This window comes from Capra hircus, chromosome 4 (genome assembly GCF_001704415.2).
Source record: "Capra hircus breed San Clemente chromosome 4, ASM170441v1, whole genome shotgun sequence".
NCBI lineage: Eukaryota > Metazoa > Chordata > Mammalia > Artiodactyla > Bovidae > Capra > Capra hircus.
Genome location: NC_030811.1, coordinates 24727821 through 24746020, shown reverse-complemented (window position 1 = coordinate 24746020; position 18200 = coordinate 24727821).

Here is an 18200-nt window from a genome sequence, read left to right as displayed (position 1 = left end):
CTTTAGGATTGACAGACACCTCTAGAGACCCTGTATGTATGGAATGCTGCAGTCAGCCTTTAAGGCAGGAAACAGAATCCTCTAGGTATTTCAAGCAGAAATTTTATACAGAGAATGAGGACGTCACAAAATCCTTGGAAGAGTAAAGGAAGTTGAAGGCTCTGGGTCGGAGAACTGCCCCATCAGGGTTGCCTCTATGTCCCTGTCACAGCCCAGCCCACTCTTGACTTGGTGACATGACCGTGGGCCCTGGAGCCCAGCCAGCACCAGCACCTGTGCCTGCCTGGCCCTGCTTGCCTGACTGCGACTCTGCAGAGATGCGGCTGCCCCTGGGGGTGGCTCTCTCCAGACTTGGTAAGAATGTATCTGATCAGCAGAACCTGACAGTCTGGGAAGTGTGGTTTCTCACCTTGCCAGCTCTGGATGAAATGGCAATGGAGAATCAACTAGAACCTCTAGCACAGCCCTTTTTCTCCACGGTTCATGATTCTGCTGGCGAGATTATCAGCAGAGACACCAGACTGTCAAAGTTGTTCTTGGCTTTGCCACACTTCGCCCAGCCCCCTGAGTGGCCCCCAGCTCCAAAGGGATGAGGTGCCCTGCATGTCAGGGCACTGGGCTTGGATGCCCCTTGAGGTCTGCTTCTGACCTTGGCTTTCTGTGGGAGTGGATGGATTAAGAATTGCCAATCGCTTTCTCTTCCCTTGGTTCCTAATGCCCCAACTCCCTCCCTCATGTGAGGTTGAAAAACAGGATTTGGAGGACTGAGAAGTTCAGCAGGATCTTGAGGAAGAACTCGAGGCCTTGGCCTATATCTCAGGACGAATGGCCCCCTTCTCAGCTGGGAGAGCCCCTTCTAGTGGGCAGAGGCTGAGCTCAGCGGGACTCTGCCTGGGAGCAAGGATGGAGGGGGCCAGCTCCATTCCCTGGCTCTCCCCTGCTGTTCTGACAAGGAAAGGGGTATTGAGCAGAAAGGAGGATGGGAGGCTGGCTGCTGCTGCTGGTAGGTCACAAGGAGAAGGGGACAGGCAAAGGAATAGAATTTTATTCATTGTTCATGGGAAACTTCCCTGTGTCTGCATCGCTCCTCTAAATTGGCACTAATTGCACCCTCCCTCCCCACGCCTGTCAGTGGAGCTGCAGGGAGGGAAGATGCCAGGGAGTGAGGAGACACAGCTTCTTCAAAAGCTGGGCTCCAGATCAGGAGAGGCGGGGAGTGGGGAAAGCAGGAGAGGGTGGCTGGGGTGGCGCTGGTGGGGACATGGCAACGCCGGGGGAATCCAGTCTCTTTCCTAAGTGTGTCCTTAGGATTTTATCCCTGGGAACTTATGGAGAAAAGCCCGGGAACAGGCTAGTTTTTCTAAAGATGGCTTCATTCAGAGGTGAGCGGCAATTAAGCTTTCGAGCACCTGGATGGCAGTGTGTCTGGCTGCAACCTTGACCCTTTGGGACAATGATGGGACTTGCAGGGTGCACTGCTGGCTCTCCAGATGGGATGTCCCTCTGGAGAAGGCACCCAGAGACCATCCACATCTTCTGATGAGGAACTTTATGGGCTGAAAAAGAGGGCCCAAGGCTCCTCCTGGACACGAGGCTCCCAAGAAGCAAGAGGGTCTGTGTATTTTAGTGGAAAGTTCTTCAGTCTGTTTGGGCAGGAGAAATGGCGTTGTCTTGACTCCATCACTTCCCCTCTTGGCTAGATGTTTCCATACCTGTCCGGTGATGTAATGGCCATCACTGAAGGCCTTTTTGACTCTGATGGTCTGTAATCTCAGGTCTTCTGCTCCTTTCCCAGGGGTGTGTGATCTTCCCCTTCTGGTCTCAGAGCGAGGCTCAGTCGCCTCCACACTCTTTTCTCAGGCAAGTGCAGGGGTGGTCCCTGCATATCAAAAAGACCCCAGTTGGCTGTAGGGAAAGATCCTCTTGCATACAACCTCTGGTGTTGTTATTCAGCAGAAGAAAGACCAGAAAGAAAAGCAAAGGGAAAAGATATTGTTTGGGTACAATCTGTGTTTGCAATTTTCCACATCGGTTCTTTTTATGAACGCTCCAAAAACAAGACAACAGCAGTGGCTGATTCAATATGCGCCATGCAGGAAAACAATAAGGAAAAGAAAGAAGGGTTTTTAATAAGCACTTGGAAAGCCTGTAATTAAATCTCGGGCTCTGTTTGGAAAACAAGAATCTCATTTAGTGCTTTTGCCCCGGCGCTCCCTAACATCTGCACCCGTGTTTTCTGCCGGGCAATTAAGGCATCCTCTGCGGCTTGATTAACAAATACAGGTGTGGGCTCTAGAGGGGGATCCCAGGATGGAAGGAGGGGTGGATTGGGGAGACTTGGCACTCACCCTAACAGGTGTCGGAGACCTGGGGGAGGAAGAGGCTTAGGGCACGGGTGAGGAGAGAGGAAGATGCTCAGGAGGTGGGAGAGGAGAAACTTGACTGTGTCTCCCCCCTGCTCTTCTTGGAGTTGGATTTCACCAAGGACCCCAGGGGTCAAGGGCTCATTGAAGGCCCCTCTAGCCTAGGATTCAGGGGCTTTAAAAAAGATGATCAGGGGGATGGGACGGGGAGGGAGGTGGGACGGGAAGTTCTGGATGGGGAACACATGTGCACCCGTGGCTGATTCATGTCGATGTTTGGCAAAAACCACTACAATATTGTAAAGTAATTAGCCTCCAATTAAAATAAATAAATTAACTGAAAAAAATTAAAAAAGATAATCAGAAGAAGAAGGGACGTTTCAGTAAGGGAATGGGACCCCCAAGTCAGTGGGAGTTGTGTGTCCACAGGTAAATTTTTAGGAAATCTACAAAGTGGCGTAGGAAGGGCATATCTCCTATACTTCAAGTAGTTCAAAATCGCCTTTTTGGGACTTCTCTGGTATGTCCAGTGGCTAAGACTCCAGGTTCCCAATGCAGGGGGGTGGGTTCGATCCCTGATCAGGAAACAATCCCTTGTCAGGTTAGATCCCATAAGAAAGACCTGGCACAGCGAAATACACACATACATACATACATAAGAAATATGGGCTTCCCTGGCAGCTCAGCGGTAAAGAATCCGCCTGCCAATGCAAAAGATGTGGGTCTGATCCCTGGGTCAGGAAGACCCCTGGAGAAGGAAATGGCAGTATTCTTGCGTGGGAAATCCCATGGACGGAGGAGTCTGGTGGGCTACAGTCCATGGGGTTGCAAGAGAGGAGACTTAATGACTAAATTAATGACTAAACAACAGTAAGAACAAATAAATGAAATTGCCTCCTTGACTGTAAGACTCCACCTGTCCTATGGAAACGCCACCCTCCCTCCCCAGCCACCTTATTATGATACCATTTGTTACTACACATTCGCTAGGGGCCAGACACCTGCTAGGCTCTGCCCTTCACTCATTTCCCTGTGTCCCTCAACAGTGGCCAGAATGCTGATGTATCCATCTTTGTTTTCTGGGTGAGAAATTTGAGGCACAGAGGTTAAAAACACCTGCAGGAATATGTAGCTGGTGGGAATGGACCAGCTCTGAACCCAGGCCATCCGCTGGCCTTGGTCCCCTTGCTTGTTTATCAGAGACATGTTCTCTCTTCCCCTTTCTCCACTCGCTCTGGGTGCTTGGTTCCCAGGTGTTTTAGCCGAGTGCCTGCTGGGAGAGCAGAGGAGGCATCTCGGTCTGGATTGGGTTGGGGTGGGGCTGGGATCCCACTCTTGGAGCCCAGAGTTGCAGGGATGTGATGTCAGGGAAAGGAACGGAGAAGCAGCTTGATTCAGAGCGATGTTAGGGCTTGCAGTGACAGGAGCTGCTTCTGTGTGGAGCAGGGCCTGCCATCTTGAGCAAAGGTCCTGACATGTAAAGCTTTTCCTGGAAAGCTTTTGCAAATCTAATGTCTTATCCAAATGTTATGTACAATATGTGAAGTGTTATCATGTCCGACTCTTTGTGACCCTATGGACTGTAGCCCGCCAGACTCCTCTGTCCATGGGATTCTGCAGGCAAGAACACTGGAGTGGGTTGTCATGACCTCCTCCAGGGGATCTTCCCGACCTAGGGATCGAACCCGTGTTTCCCATTCTTCCCCATCTGAGCCACCAGGGAAGCCTCGTTAGGTACTATGAGGACATGTATTATTGGCTGGGTGCTTTGTCAGGAAGCATGGGTCAGGTCGGCAGTGCCAGAGGGCTGAGAGAACCTGGTTACTTTGGTGTCTTGTGTTTATTTACTGATCGCCTCAGTTTCCAATGCTCTGAAGCAGAGCCTGGGTCTTTTGGAAAAGTTTGGCCTTTCCTTTCCATCACCATGCGACCTTCAGCAAAGGATTTTCCCTCCCTGAGTCTCAAAGACAGATGGATTTCCTTGTCAGAAGTTGTGTCCAACTCCACAGTGCTACCTTATGGCTTTGAGCTCTGCCGCGCCTCTTGTTATGGCTGCATCTCAGCTCTAGCCAAAAGCTGGCCCTGGCCCCTTCCTTCCCAGCTCCCCACAAAAGTGCTGAGGGTGCTACCCCCCGCGCCAGCTGGAAGCTGCCCTGCTGGTGCGTGTGTTCATGGCGACTCCTGCGCCCAGTGCCAGGCTCCTGGAGGAGGACTGAGATTCTAAAGCAGCCAAGCCCCTCGCCATCACTTGGCGTAAGCTTTTCTCACTTCCTGAAATGCAGAGACGAAAAGCTTCTGATGCGCTGCTCACTGGCTGCCTCTTCTGCTGTTGACTCTTTGTTGTCTGTAGCGGCTGTGGCTGTTGGGACAACAGCTACTGAAGTGTTGTCTGTATGGACTGGACAAAGTGAAGGGGGAGAGGAGGAGGAGCAGGGGGAGGGAGAGGAGAAGAGAGAGAGGAAGCGAGCATCACCAAACTGGGAAGTCAGTTTATATCCTTAGGACCAACTGACTTTGCAATATCTCCTGCCATCAGGAAGCCAATGAGAATGGTGAAAATCCACAGAAGATGAGAGCAGGTCATTTCTTTAATGCTAGGACATTCTGCTCGATGTGGTCTGGAGGAGGTGAAACAGCTAGCCACTAACCTTTAATACTAGTTCCAAACTGTAGGAAGCACCTGAGTATATCATTAATATCACGACCTTGCATGCAGGGCGTGATTTCTCCAGGAAGCTCTGATAAGCAGTAAAAGCATGAGTTCATTTATCCTCACTTCCAAGCCCTTATTTTTCAGATTCAAACACAGAGTCCAGAAAGATCACAGCATGTTGATGGTGAAATCGAGTTTCTGGTTCCAAGCCATTGCTCCTTCATTGAAATTCCTTAACTCAACAGGATCTTGAATTTAAGCCTTTTTTGAGAGACTGTGTTACCAGGACATCTTAGCATGGGCAGAAGATGATTCTTATTCATTTGTTTTTATTGTTGTTCAGTCCCTAAATTGTGTCCAATTCTTTGCAACCTCATGGATTGCAATATGCCAGGCTTCCCTGTCCTTCGCTATCTCCTGGAGTTTGAGCAAACTCATGTCCACTGAGTCAATGATGCCATCCAACAATCTCATCCTCTGTTGCTCTCAACTCCTCTTGCCCTCAGTCTTTCCCAGCATCAGGGTCTTTTCCAATGAGTTGGCCATCAGGTGGGCAAAGTGTTGGAGCTTTAGCAACAGTTCTTCAATGAATTTTCAGGGTTGATTTCCTTTAGGATTGATTGGTTGAATCTCCTTACTGTCCAAGGGACACTTAAGAATCTTCTCCAACACCACAGTTTGAAAGCATCAATTCTTTGCTTCTTTATGGTCTGTAGGTGACTACTGGAAAAACTGTAGTTTTGACTACATGGATCTTTGTTGGCAAAGGGAAGTCTCTGCTTTTTAATACACTGTCTAGGTTGGTCATCGCTTTTCTTCCAAGGTTGCTAAACTACTGGTGGGCTGGTTGATGTTTTTGGTGAGAGTCGTGAAGCAAATCTGGTGGCCCAAGTTCCTTCGTGCGTGGTTCAGGTGGGAAGCTGTTCTAAGCTATGGCATCTGCACTGCTTGCTGAGCCTGACTGCCAAGTTCTTCTTGTTAGGCTCTTGCATATTTTCTTCACTGAGTATTTGTAAAGGATCCAACCATGACCTGGGCAAAGCCCTGCCCTTGATGAGTGGGTGCTCTGGACAGGACAGCACGTGACTCGGACGTTAGACATACCTGCAGTGATGGAGGCCAAGGTTTATGAGATGGCCAGGGGCTTTGATCTGACCACCCCCTCTCCATACCTACCCCCAACAGGACCATGAGAAATTACTTTTCTGTGATTCCTGAGGGTAGTTAGAGGTGATGAGCTGAAATCAGCAGTAATTCTACTTCCAGTATCGGTGCCTTTGGGGAAGCAAGTTTGAAAGCAAGATCGAAAGCCATCAAACTAGTGTAAGGGAACACAACATGCTGCCAATATTCTCTGGGGGAGGCTGGACTTTCATAGAATCTTTTTTTGTCCTTCCTGGGGAAGTAGAGGCCGCTCTGCCAACCATTTAGGTGCCAGGTTTTGGATATACGAGATCCTCACTGTGGCTTTTACTGGCTTTGGATTGTAGATCAACAAGCTTTTAGCTGCCAAGTAGTGCAGACAAGCGTGTGCCTTTTTGGGGATGACCCTGAGCAGACCTCACAATGTAGCAGAGAGAAGGAGACAGCAGGGAAATGAGCAACAGGACTGTATCAGGTGGCGCCTGAGCTGGATGACCGCTAATGTCCCTTCTCCACACGCATGTCTGGGCTTCTGTGAATCTGTAAGAAGTTGAGTAGGAAGGGGGAGAGAGTGATAAATAGGAGATTGATGTACGGGGTGAGATATGGGGGCAGGAGAGTGTCAGTTTCCCAGGGTCACTGGGCCCTCCCTCTCCGCCCCCTGCTGCTCCCATCAGGCGCTGAGAATGAACTCCAGTCGGATGCTGAGGCCAAGGCCGGTTTCTAACTCTGGAGGCAGCTCTGCTGGACCGAGCAGCATCTTCTCAGCTGATGCTTCATGGATCAGTGTCTACTGCCTACCACTGTATGGATAGGAGGCCACATGTGGTGACCCCACAGCTTCCCAAACTGCATATACCAGGAAGGTCAGCTGCTTGCACAGAGTCCAGAGCATGGAAGGCCTCACAAAAAGTTGAGCAGAGTAATCTGAACTACTCTGCTTCAACAGGGCAAACTATTTATGGCAAATCTTCCAAAATGCAGGGTGCAGGGGAATTGTCCAAGTGGTGTCCAGATGCTCATCCCCAGAGATTCTGATTCAGCAGGTCTGCATTAAATTTTTTTTTAAATTAATTAAATTATTGCTCCTTTTTTTGGCTGTGCTGGGTCATTGCTGCACACGGGTGTTCTCTAGTTGCAGCGAATGGGAGATGCTCTCCAGCTGTGATGCGTGGGCTTCTCACGATGGTGGTTTCTCTTGTTGCCAAGCACAGGCTCCAGGTTCATGGGCTCAGTAGTTGTGGTGCACGGGCTTAGTTGCCCCGAGGCATGTGGGATCTTCCCAGACCAGGGATCGAACCTGTGTCCCCTGCATTAGCAAGTGAATTCTTAACCACCAGACCACAAGGGAAGCCCTGGTGTGCATTTTGAACAAGCTCTCTAGTTGGTGCTGCACAAACCACAGCATGTCATTCCTTCCTGTGAGGTGGAGCCCCTGAAATGGGACCATCAGGGTTCTCCTTTGACTGCCTCATTAGCGGAAGATGTCCTTTGTGCCTGGTATGGGGAGAGGGATGTGGGTTGTGACTTTTCCTGCTCCTTAGGACTCAGTTTTTCTGGACTGTGACTGGTTTTAAAGGCCTTCCCATAACAAAACTAGAACCAGGGCTTCCATCACTCATCTCTTCCTTGACTTGTCCTTCCTGAGTGGTCTTATCTCACCCTCCAGGCTTAGAGTTTGGAAAAAGTAACTGCCCAGGTTGGCTATAGCAGCCCAAATTTGGACTTTTCCATCCTTATCATCGAGTCCCTTCTTAACTAGAACAGTTCCTCCCTGACAAGCCTGTCTCCACTTTCATCTTGGCTCTGACGCAGGGACTTACATAAACAGGTTATAGTGAAGACTCTGGCCATTTGGGAAGCAGACTCCTCTGTGGGAGATTCAGAATGATGCCTTACCTATGCCTTTCATGTTGACAATGTGCTGGCTGAGGGTGGAGCATGGGTCTCATATCCACGGTCCCTCCTTGGAGGGCAGAGGGTTGGCAAGGAGGTTCACGGACACAGTGGTTCATGGAGATACTGTCTGTTGTGGGAGAAGAAGAGACAAGGAACCCTGATGTATCAGAACCCTGCTGGCACAGCTTCCTCAGTGCTGGGCCCTGTCTGGCCTTAGACAAGTCCTCATGTCAAAGGTCTGAAGCCAGGCAGAACCTGCTATGCGGGATTCTACAGTGTGCCTCTTGGGATGTCCTTAGAGTTTTGCTAGCCTTTTGCAGTCTCCTCAGAGTCCCAGACTGGTCTCTGGGTGTGCATGGAGATGAAGAACTATTAAACAAGGACTCTCCCCTAGGAAAGGAACCCACCTTCTTGAGCTGTCTGAACGCCACATTGACTTATGGATTGTTCTGGTGCAGTAGATTGAAGAGTTGGCTCTTGATTCATTTGAGAATTGAGTTGTTCTTGTTCAGTCGCTAAATTGTGCCTGACTTTTTGTGACCTCATGGACTGCAGCATGCCAGACTTCCTTGTCCTTCACTATCTCTTGGAGTTCACTCAAATTCATGTCCACTGAGCTGATGATGACATCCAACCATCTCATCCTCTTACCCACTTCTCCTCCTGCCCTCAATCTTTCCCAGCATCAGAGTCTTTTCCAATGAGTTGGCTCTTCACATCAGGTGGTCTAATAGTGGAGCTTCAGCTTCAGCATCGGTCCTTCCAATGAATATTCCGGGTGATTTCCTTTAGGATTGACTGGTTGAATCTCCTTGCTTTCTAAGGGACTCTCAAGAGTCTTTTCCAGCACCACAGTTCAAAAGCATCAATTCTTTGGCAATCAACCTTCTTTTTCATTCAACTCTCTCATCTGTACATGACTACTGGAAAAACCATAGCTTTGACTACATGGATCTTTGTTGGCAAAGTGATGTCTCTGCTTTTTAATATGCTGTCTAGGTTTGTCATTGGAGAAGGCAATGGCACCCCACTCCGGTACTCTTGCCTGGAAAATCCTATGGGCAGAGGAGCCTGGTGGGCTGCAGTCCCTGGGGTCGTGAAGAGTTGGACACGACTAAGTGACTTCACTTTCACTTTTCACTTTCACGCATTGGAGAAGGAAATGGAAACCCACTCCAGTATTCTTGCCTGGAGAATCCCAGGGACAGGGGAGCCTGGTGGGCTGCCATCTCTGGGGTCGCACAGAGTCGGACACAACTGAAGCAATTTAGCAGCAGCAGCAGCAGCAGTGTTTCTCATAGTTTTCCCTCCAAGGAACAAGCAACTTTTAATTTCATGACTATAGTTACCATCCACAGTGATTTTGGAGCCCAAGAAAATAAAGTCTGTTACTGTTTCCATTGTTTCCCCATCTATTTGCCATAAAGTAATAGGACCAGATGCCATGATCTTAATTTTTTTGAATGTTGAGTTTTAATCTGGCTTTTTCACTCTCCTCTTTCACCTTCATCAAGAGCATTGAAACTTGCATTTAAATAGGTGGGCCACATTCTTTTAATGTCTCAGTTTGCTCCCATATAAAATAGAAAAAAAATTCCTGAATAATCATCTTGGTATTATTGATACTGTTGCATTCAACAAGTAGTTTAGAGCATGGACTTGCCAGTTGTGTTTAATGTCTTTAGGGATATAGAATCCATGCCTTTGTGGAGCTCATGTCCTAAAAAGGGAAAGAAAAAATAAAAACATATCAGTAATATTTAAAATGTCAGAATGTACTATATTTCAGGTAGGGAAATAAAGCAGGAATGGAAGGTAGGAGTCTAGCAGAAAGGGTGGGACTGTTTTTTAGGGGGTGGTCAGGGAAGGCCTCACTGATTACTCAAAGATGTAAGGGAGCAAGCCACATGAAGATTTTTGGAGAAAGTTTCTAAACCTAGGAAATAGCTAATGAATGGGCTCCGAGGCAGGAATATGCTTAACCAAGAATAGTAACAAGAGGAACAGCAACAACAAAGCCATTTATGGGAACTCTGTATGTTCCTTGGGCTTCCCTGGTGGCTCAGATGGTAAAGAATCACTTTATTTTTCAGTCCTCACTAATTCAATATTATAGGTACTATTATCACCTCCATCTTGTAAGAGAGGGAGGTTATGTAACTTGCCCAAGGTTATACAGCTTCAAGGTGGAGGAGCTTAGTCCAGACAGCCTGACTGCAGGACCTGCCTTCTTATTAGTCATCAAGTGGAAGAGAATGGGGAGGAATTTGAAGCTGTTGTCAAATGCAATCAGCTTCTTAGAGAGGGGAGGAGTCTGTGTACTTACGTAGCTTTCCTTTCTCTTCCTCTACTGGTTAATCAGTGGATATGTGAGTATAACACAGTCAGTCTTCATGGAGACCAGACACCGTGATCCTGAGTGGACACTAGGGAAGAAGCATCAGAGACAAAGAGTCAGAGCACCGTGGCTGACTGTGAGAGGATGCTTGTGTTTTCCCAACTGCCCTTTCTGGGGTTCTCTCCCTTCTCCTGCCCTAGGAGCTGGCCATGGTGCTGAATGCTGATGTTCTGAGTGCTAGGGGATGTCTTACGTGACTGGTAATTTTAGCTGGGGCAGCAGTCAGTGTAGGGGCTGTTTGTGTGCCTGATGCAGGATATATTTTGATGTGGACAGGTGGTGAGAGCTGGAAGAAAGAAGGTGTAGCAGGAGTGAGGAGTGACTAGCCCATTTCTGGTTCTAAGATTGGCCCATGGTGAACTAAATATAATGGTCTTTGTGGTCCAGTCCTGGGGTGATGTTTGCTAGGTGGCTGTACCAGGATCACCACTGGGACCACCCACCGGCCTCTCTACCATCCAGCAGTGATTACTGTTTGCATCAGCGAAGCTACTTTTTCTGTGATCCCAGACCATGTACATTTCCACCTTTGTGCTTTGACTGTTTTGTTTCTCCACCCAGGAATGTTTAAAACCTGACTTAAATCACCATTGACTTCCTGAAACCACATTAACTATTTCTTTTTGGAAGTACAATTTTATGTGTGGCTTATTTCACACATTATAACAGTCACCTGTTCTTAGTCTGTTGGCTAATTGACATTTTCTTGAGGCCACAGAAGATATTCTTTGAATCTTTTGTAACTTCACTGCACAGTTCTGGGTATATGATTCACAAAACTCATATAAAGTATATTAGGTTCACAAAAATATCAGATCCTTTTTGGTCTTTGTGTCTTTCAAAAGCTCCTTTTATCTTTTCTGGATTTCTTTTGCACAAGAGTCATGCTAGGCTTTGTAGGGCTAAAATCTCAAATTTTAGCTGATTTTTTACAAAGTCAAATAGCCATGTATATATTGGGTATTATAGAGGAGGGAAAATGAAATGGGGCTGAATGATGAGGATTCAAGAGTGGGCAAAATAAAAAGGATAGTATTTATGCTTCTTAGCAGGGAGGGTAACTGTGTTGCATTTTCTGGGTTAATTATGAAAACCATAAATTGCTTTGGCTTGTCTCAAACTTCTGTCCCAGATGACAGCCTGCCAGGTTACTGGTATTCTATGGATGCATAGATCAAGCCCTTGAGTAGCTGGCATTTAACCATGTGTTTTAAAAAAGTAGGTTGAGATGGACATATATACACTACTATATATAAAATCGATAACTAATAAGGACCTACACTGTAGAACAGGGACCTCTTCTCAATACTCTGTAATGACATATATGTGAAAAGATGCTGAAAAGAGTGGATGTACATATATGTATCACTGATTTATTTTGTTGTACAGCAAAAACTAACACAATGTTTTATTTATTTATTTTTTAAATATAAATTTATTTATTTTAATTGGAGGTTAATTACTTTACAATATTGTATTGGTTTTGCCATACATCAACATGAATCCGCCGCAGGTATACACGTAACACAACGTTTTAAATCAACTATACTCCAGTAAAATTTTTTTTAGAAAGCAGATATGACCTTATTGTTTTAGTTCTTTGACCTGGATATTTGGGTAGAGCCAGTGAGCACTATCCTGCTTTGGAGGAATCCAGATATATATCCTCTTGGAGCCAGAGAGAAAGGAGCAGAATGGAAGCAGGGCTACCAAAAGGCACGTCCCCTCCCCTACCAGATCTGCCCCACATGGTGACCCAGGTAAGTCCTGCCCGTATCTTTTGCCACCATCTTTCTCAGGAACTTGGCAGCTGCTTTTGTACCTTGGACATTAACGACATCCTAAGTAACAGAACTTTTTCTCAGTTCTGGGAGAAACTTGCAGATGTTTGATGACTGTGGGATATCACAGAAAAAGCATTAAACTTTCCAGCATGGCTGGGCCAAATATTAATCATCTGTCAGCTAGGAATCTCAGTGAGCAGGAAGGAGAGGATGAATTGGAGAGTGTGATGAGAGGCTGAGAGATAGCATTTAAGGAGCTAGGTAGAATAAACAGTGGAGGGAGAGAGGAGGAGGGAATGATGAGAAGATAGCAGATCAACTGGGGAGGAAAGTGACAGAAATAAAAGAAAGTATATGAAAAAAATGAAGGGGGAGGGGGAGAGGATACAAGAGAGATGCGAAAATTCTTTAAATAGGATAAGATTCTGGGCAAGTGGAATATCATTACAGATACTTCTACACAGAGAAGTATAGGAGAGGAGATAGCAGAAAGAGGAAGGAGGAAACAAAACAAAAACCAAAAAACAAGGATGGACATAAAGCCAGGCTGAGAACAGACAGGCAGAGGCAGACACGTGTGGATGAAAAGGAAATGAATATTCCAGGGCCTTAAGAAACCAGGGACTGCAGATATTGTGACATCAACAGAAGGCAGAGACTACAAGACAAAAGGCAACTTAAACCATTTTCTGGTCTGTTAAGTCACCCACGGCAGCACAATGTGCTGGGAAATGATGTCTGCCTGTGATCATTGTTTACTCAGAAAGCCGGCTGACACAAGATGAAATTAACACAATAGGATGGAAGATTGCTAATAAAACAAAAATCCCTGCCGTTCGATTTTCATAGCCTAATTATTCAGCACGTTACTCACTAATGGCACAAGACATTACCATGCTAATGTGCAGACTGCATATGCCAGAGGAGGAAGGATTTGGGGGACTTCCACCCTCTGCCAATGGAGAAGTTTCCTAACCCCAGATGGAAGAAGGTTAAGATGAGTAGGGCACTGGTGGCCAAGGAGGGGAGGCAGACGTAGACGCTTCCAGACTTGGGCAGGAATTAGAGCCGTGGGGCTTGTTCCTCTGTACTAATCAAAGCGCCACGGGCCCTTCCCGTCCAAGCTGCTCTCTGCATCCACCATGTGCCCCTCTCATTTGACGGTCACATTACTGAGGGTGATTAAGTTTTGCACACGAACAACAAGAAGCAAAAGCTATCTCTCAGATTGCTTTCTTTCTTTCTTTCTCTCAGCTTTGCTTTCTCTGTTACTTGGCATTCTCTGATCACTCTCAGATTCAAATCAAATGGGGTTAATTTACACTTGTTGCTGTTTTTACTTGTAAATCTGCTCTGCTAAAAGGTATTCTTTTTTCTGGACACACCTGTGGTGTGTGGGATCTTAGTACCCCAACCTGAGATCGAACCTGCAGCCCTTGCAGCGGAAGTGTGGAATCTTAACCGTTGGACTGCCAGGGAAGTCCCGTAGAGGATATTCTGACTGCCCTTGACAAAGTAAAAAGATCTGGAGTCAGGGATCATGCCTTCTACTTTCTTAGAAACTCCTTATTCTCTCTATCCATGGATCTGTGGATCCAGGCATCCATTCAACATTGATTGAAGGACTATTCCTGAGCCACCTGATGGAACACAAAGAAAAACAGAGACCAGCGTTTTCCTCGAGATACTCATGGGCTCTTGGTGGGGCATGGGGTGGGAATGCATATTGCAAAGCTGTTCAACCAAGGAAAGGCTGAAAGAGTGTCCACAGCTCGTCCCATAGTCATGGAAGATGTGAGCAGGGCTCTACCTCTGGAGGAGTCATTCTGTTTTTTTTCAGCCTTAGGTGATCCTGGAACCATGATCCATTTTCAGGGTGGGCAGTTTGAGGATAGAAAGGCTCTCTGAGTGGGTGTGTGTTTCTTGAGTCTGTCCCCGCCTCTATGATAGGCTCAGGTAGTGTAGCATTAGTCTCTTTGTCTTCTCCCGTGGAAGGTGAGAACTTTTTCTAACAAGAAGCTTATCTGATGTCAGTCTGTGAGCTCAAAATGTCTACTTCATATCAGTCTGTGTGGCTGAAATACAGTGGCCATGGTGCCTGGTTCAGTGATAGCCAGGTGACCTAGGCTGGATCAATCAACATCTTTCTGGTACCTGTCCTGGAACCACGGAAGAAGTATTCTCTGTCTCATTCCCTGACAGAAATGTCTGAGGTAGACTGAACTCCCTAAATTTAGAGGTGCAAGTTTAGAGGCCCAATTTTGTAGCATAGGGGAGACAATGATCTGAGAATGAAATCAACACAGAAATGCCAAGTCAGAGGACAGAGAAAGAGAGAGAAATCTAATGATTTCAACTCAATCCTTGAATCTAGACATTTCTGAAATGAGGCCTGCCTTTCAGATTTCTGGTTGCACAGACCAGTTCATTCCTTTTTCTTTTAAAGTGGTTGGAATTAAGTTTTTGTCACACACACATCAAGTAGTCCTTAGTAACACCCTTTCTTCCACTGATCTCGGGTTTAGAATGTCTAACGCATTCTTGGCCACCATGAACAGAACAAAACTTCATGGTTCCTTACAACTAATGTGTCCTTTGGTCACCTGTCATCTCCTTTGGTGGCGGCAGGTGAAGAGACAGGTCAAGCAGCTTGCTGAGCAGTACTCAGTGGAGTGAAATCCAGGGCCAAGGTCCTTGATCTTCTCACTGACAAAGGCTTTTTGAAACACACATTTTTCTCGGCCTCCCTTCTGTCTCTCTTTGGGCTTTTCCCCTCTTGTAAATTGACACAGAATCTATGAAGCTGAGGGAGAGCCTTGTAATAAAGACCTAGGTTTTCCAGGAGAGGTTTCAGAGTGTGGGAGCTATTAAGTGGGTGGAGCTTGCTTGAAGTAAAGCGAGGCCACCAGCAGGGATTAGAGGGCTGGTGGAAGCTCTGTCTCTGAGCATCAGTGTTTTCTTACACACTGGCTTGAAGTTCCCCATGCACAAGGGTCTTGCCTTGTGTCCTTTTGATGACACTGGGTGGGGATGGGAATAGGAATCAGGGCATGGTAGTCAAGAGGGCTCATGACTGGTATTCTGATTTTTCTTTTTCTAGGCACATGCATGCTATGCTAAGTTGCTTCAGTCATGTCCAACTCTTTTTGACCCTGTGGACTGTAGCCCACCAGGCTCCTCTGTCCATGGAATTCTCCAAACAAGAATACTGGAGTGGATTGCCATGCCCTCCTCCAGGAGATCTTCCAGACCTAGGGATCAAACCTGAGTTTCTTACAACTCCTGTATTGGCAAGTGGCTCTTTACCACTAGCACCACCTGGGAAGCCCCTTCATGGTAAGAGTTTATCACCCACCCCTTGAAGGTGGGTGTGGCTAAATGACTTGATCACAGTCAAATGTGAGCAGAATTGATGGACCCATCCTGGGGCAAAGCTGTGAAAGTCATTGCATGATTTTCTGCGTTATTCTTGCCATAGTGCCTAGTGAATATTCAGGATGGGCTCCTTGGACTGTAGCCCACCAGGCTCCTCTATTCATGGAATTCTCCAGGCAAGAATACTGGAGTGGATTGCCATTTCCTTCTCCATGTGATCTTCCCAACCCAGGGATCGAAGCCGGGTCTCCAACACAGCAGGCAAATTCTTCGGTGTCTGAGCCACTAGGGAAGCCCTCAAGATGAGCAGGCTCCACCAAACAGGCTGTCCCCAGTGAGGAAAAGGCAGTCACGCTGATGTGGACATGAAGTGTGAGCAAGAAAAGAACCATTGTTGGTTTAAGGGATTGGATTGGTCAAAAAGTTTGTTCATGTTTTCCATAATATTGTATGGGAAAACCCAAATTAACCTTTTGGCCAACCCAATACATATATAAATATGGCACTAAGCGCAGGCAGCCACGAGAGCCGGCACACTAAGAGCGGCAGAGAGGAGCTACCCTGTGTCTGAGGTCAGGGTGGCGGCCGAGAGGAGCCACCCCATGTCCAAGGTCAGGGGCAGCCGGGAGGAGACACCCCACGTCTGAGGTCAGGGGCGGCCGGGAGAAGCCACCTCTTGCCCGAGGCCAAGGGCGGCAGCTGGGAGGAGACACCTTGTGCCTGAGGCCAGGGGCAGTGACCCTGAGGAGCCACCCTGAGCCCAAGGCCAGGGGCGGCAGCTGGGAGGAGCCACCCACACCCGAGGCCAGGGCCGGTGTCCTGGAGGAGCATCTGGAGGAGCGGTGGCTACACAGGTGCAGGAGGGCCTAGAGGAGCTATCCCATGTTGAAGGTCAGGAATGGCGGTGCTAAGGAGATACCCCTCGTCCAAGGTAAGGAGCAGCGGCTGTGCTTTGCTGGAGCAGCCATGAAGAGATACCCCACGCCCAAGGTAAGAGAAACCCAAGTAAGATGGTAGGTGTTGCAAGAGGGCATCAGAGGGCAGACATATTGAAACCATACTCACAGAAACTTGTCAATCTAATCACACTAGGACCACAGCCTTGTCTAACTCAATGAAACCAAGCCATGCCTGCGGGGCAACCCAAGACAGACGGGTCATGGTGGAGAGGTCTGACAGAGCGTGGTCCACTGGAGAAGGGAATGGCAAGCCACTTCAGTATTCTTGCCTTGAGAACCCCATGAACAGTATGAAAAGGCAAAATGAGAGGATACCAAAAGAGGAACTCCCCAGGTCATTAGGTGCCCAATATGCTACTGGAGATCAGTGGAGAAATAACTCCAGAAAGAATGAAGGGATGGAGCCAGAGCAAGAACAATACCCAGTTGTGGATGTGACTGGTGATAGAAGCAAGATCCCATGCTGTAAAGAGCAATATTGCATAGGAACCTGGAATGTCAGGTCCATGAATCAAGGCAAATTGGAAGTGGTCAAACAAGAGATGGCAAGAGTGAATGTTGACATTCTAGGAATCAGCGAACTAAAATGGACTAGAATGGGTGAATTTAACTCAGATGACCATTATATCTACTATTGCGGGCAGGAATCCCTCAGAAGAAATGGAGTAGCCATCATGGTCAACAAGAGAGTCTAAAATGCAGTACTTGGATGCAATCTCAAAAATGACAGAATGATCTCAGTTCGTCTCCAAGGCAAACCATTCAATATCACAGTTATCCAAGTCTATGCCGCAACCAGTAATGCTGAAGAAGCTGAAGTTGAACGGTTCTATGAAGACCTACAAGACCTTTTAGAACTAACACCCAAAAAAGATGTCCTTTTTATTATAGGGGACTGGAATGCAAAAGTAGGAAGTCAAGAAACACCTGGAGTAACAGGCAAATTTGGCCTTGGAATGCAGAATGAATCAGGGCAAAGACTAATAGAGTTTTGCCAAGAAAATGCACTGGTCATAGCAAACACCCGCTTCCAGCAACACAAGAGAAGACTCTACACATGGACATCACCAGATGGTCAACACTGAAATCAGATTGATTATATTCTATGCAGCCAAAGATGGAGAAGCTCTATACAGTCAACAAAAACAAGACCGGGAGCTGACTGTGGCTCAGATCATGAACTCCTTATTGCCAAATTCAGACTTAAATTGAAGAAAGTAGGGAAAACCACTAGACCATACAGGTATGACCTAAATCAGATCCCTTATGAATATACAGTGGAGGTGAGAAATAGATTTAAGGGCCTAGATCTGATAGTTAGAGTGCCTGATGAACTATGGAATGAGGTTCATGACATGGTAGAGAAAACAGGGGTCAAGACCATCCCCATGGAAAAGAAATGCAAAAAAGCAAAATGGCTGTCTGGGGAGGCCTTGCAAATAGCTGTGAAAAGAAGAGAGGTGAAAAGCAAAGGAGAAAAGGAAAGCTATTAAGCATCTGAATGCAGAGTTCCAAAGAATAGCAAGATCTTCAGCGATCAATGCAAAGAAATAGAGGAAAACAACAGAATGGGAAAGACTAGCGATCTCTTCAAGAAAATTAGAGATACCAAGGGAACATTTCATG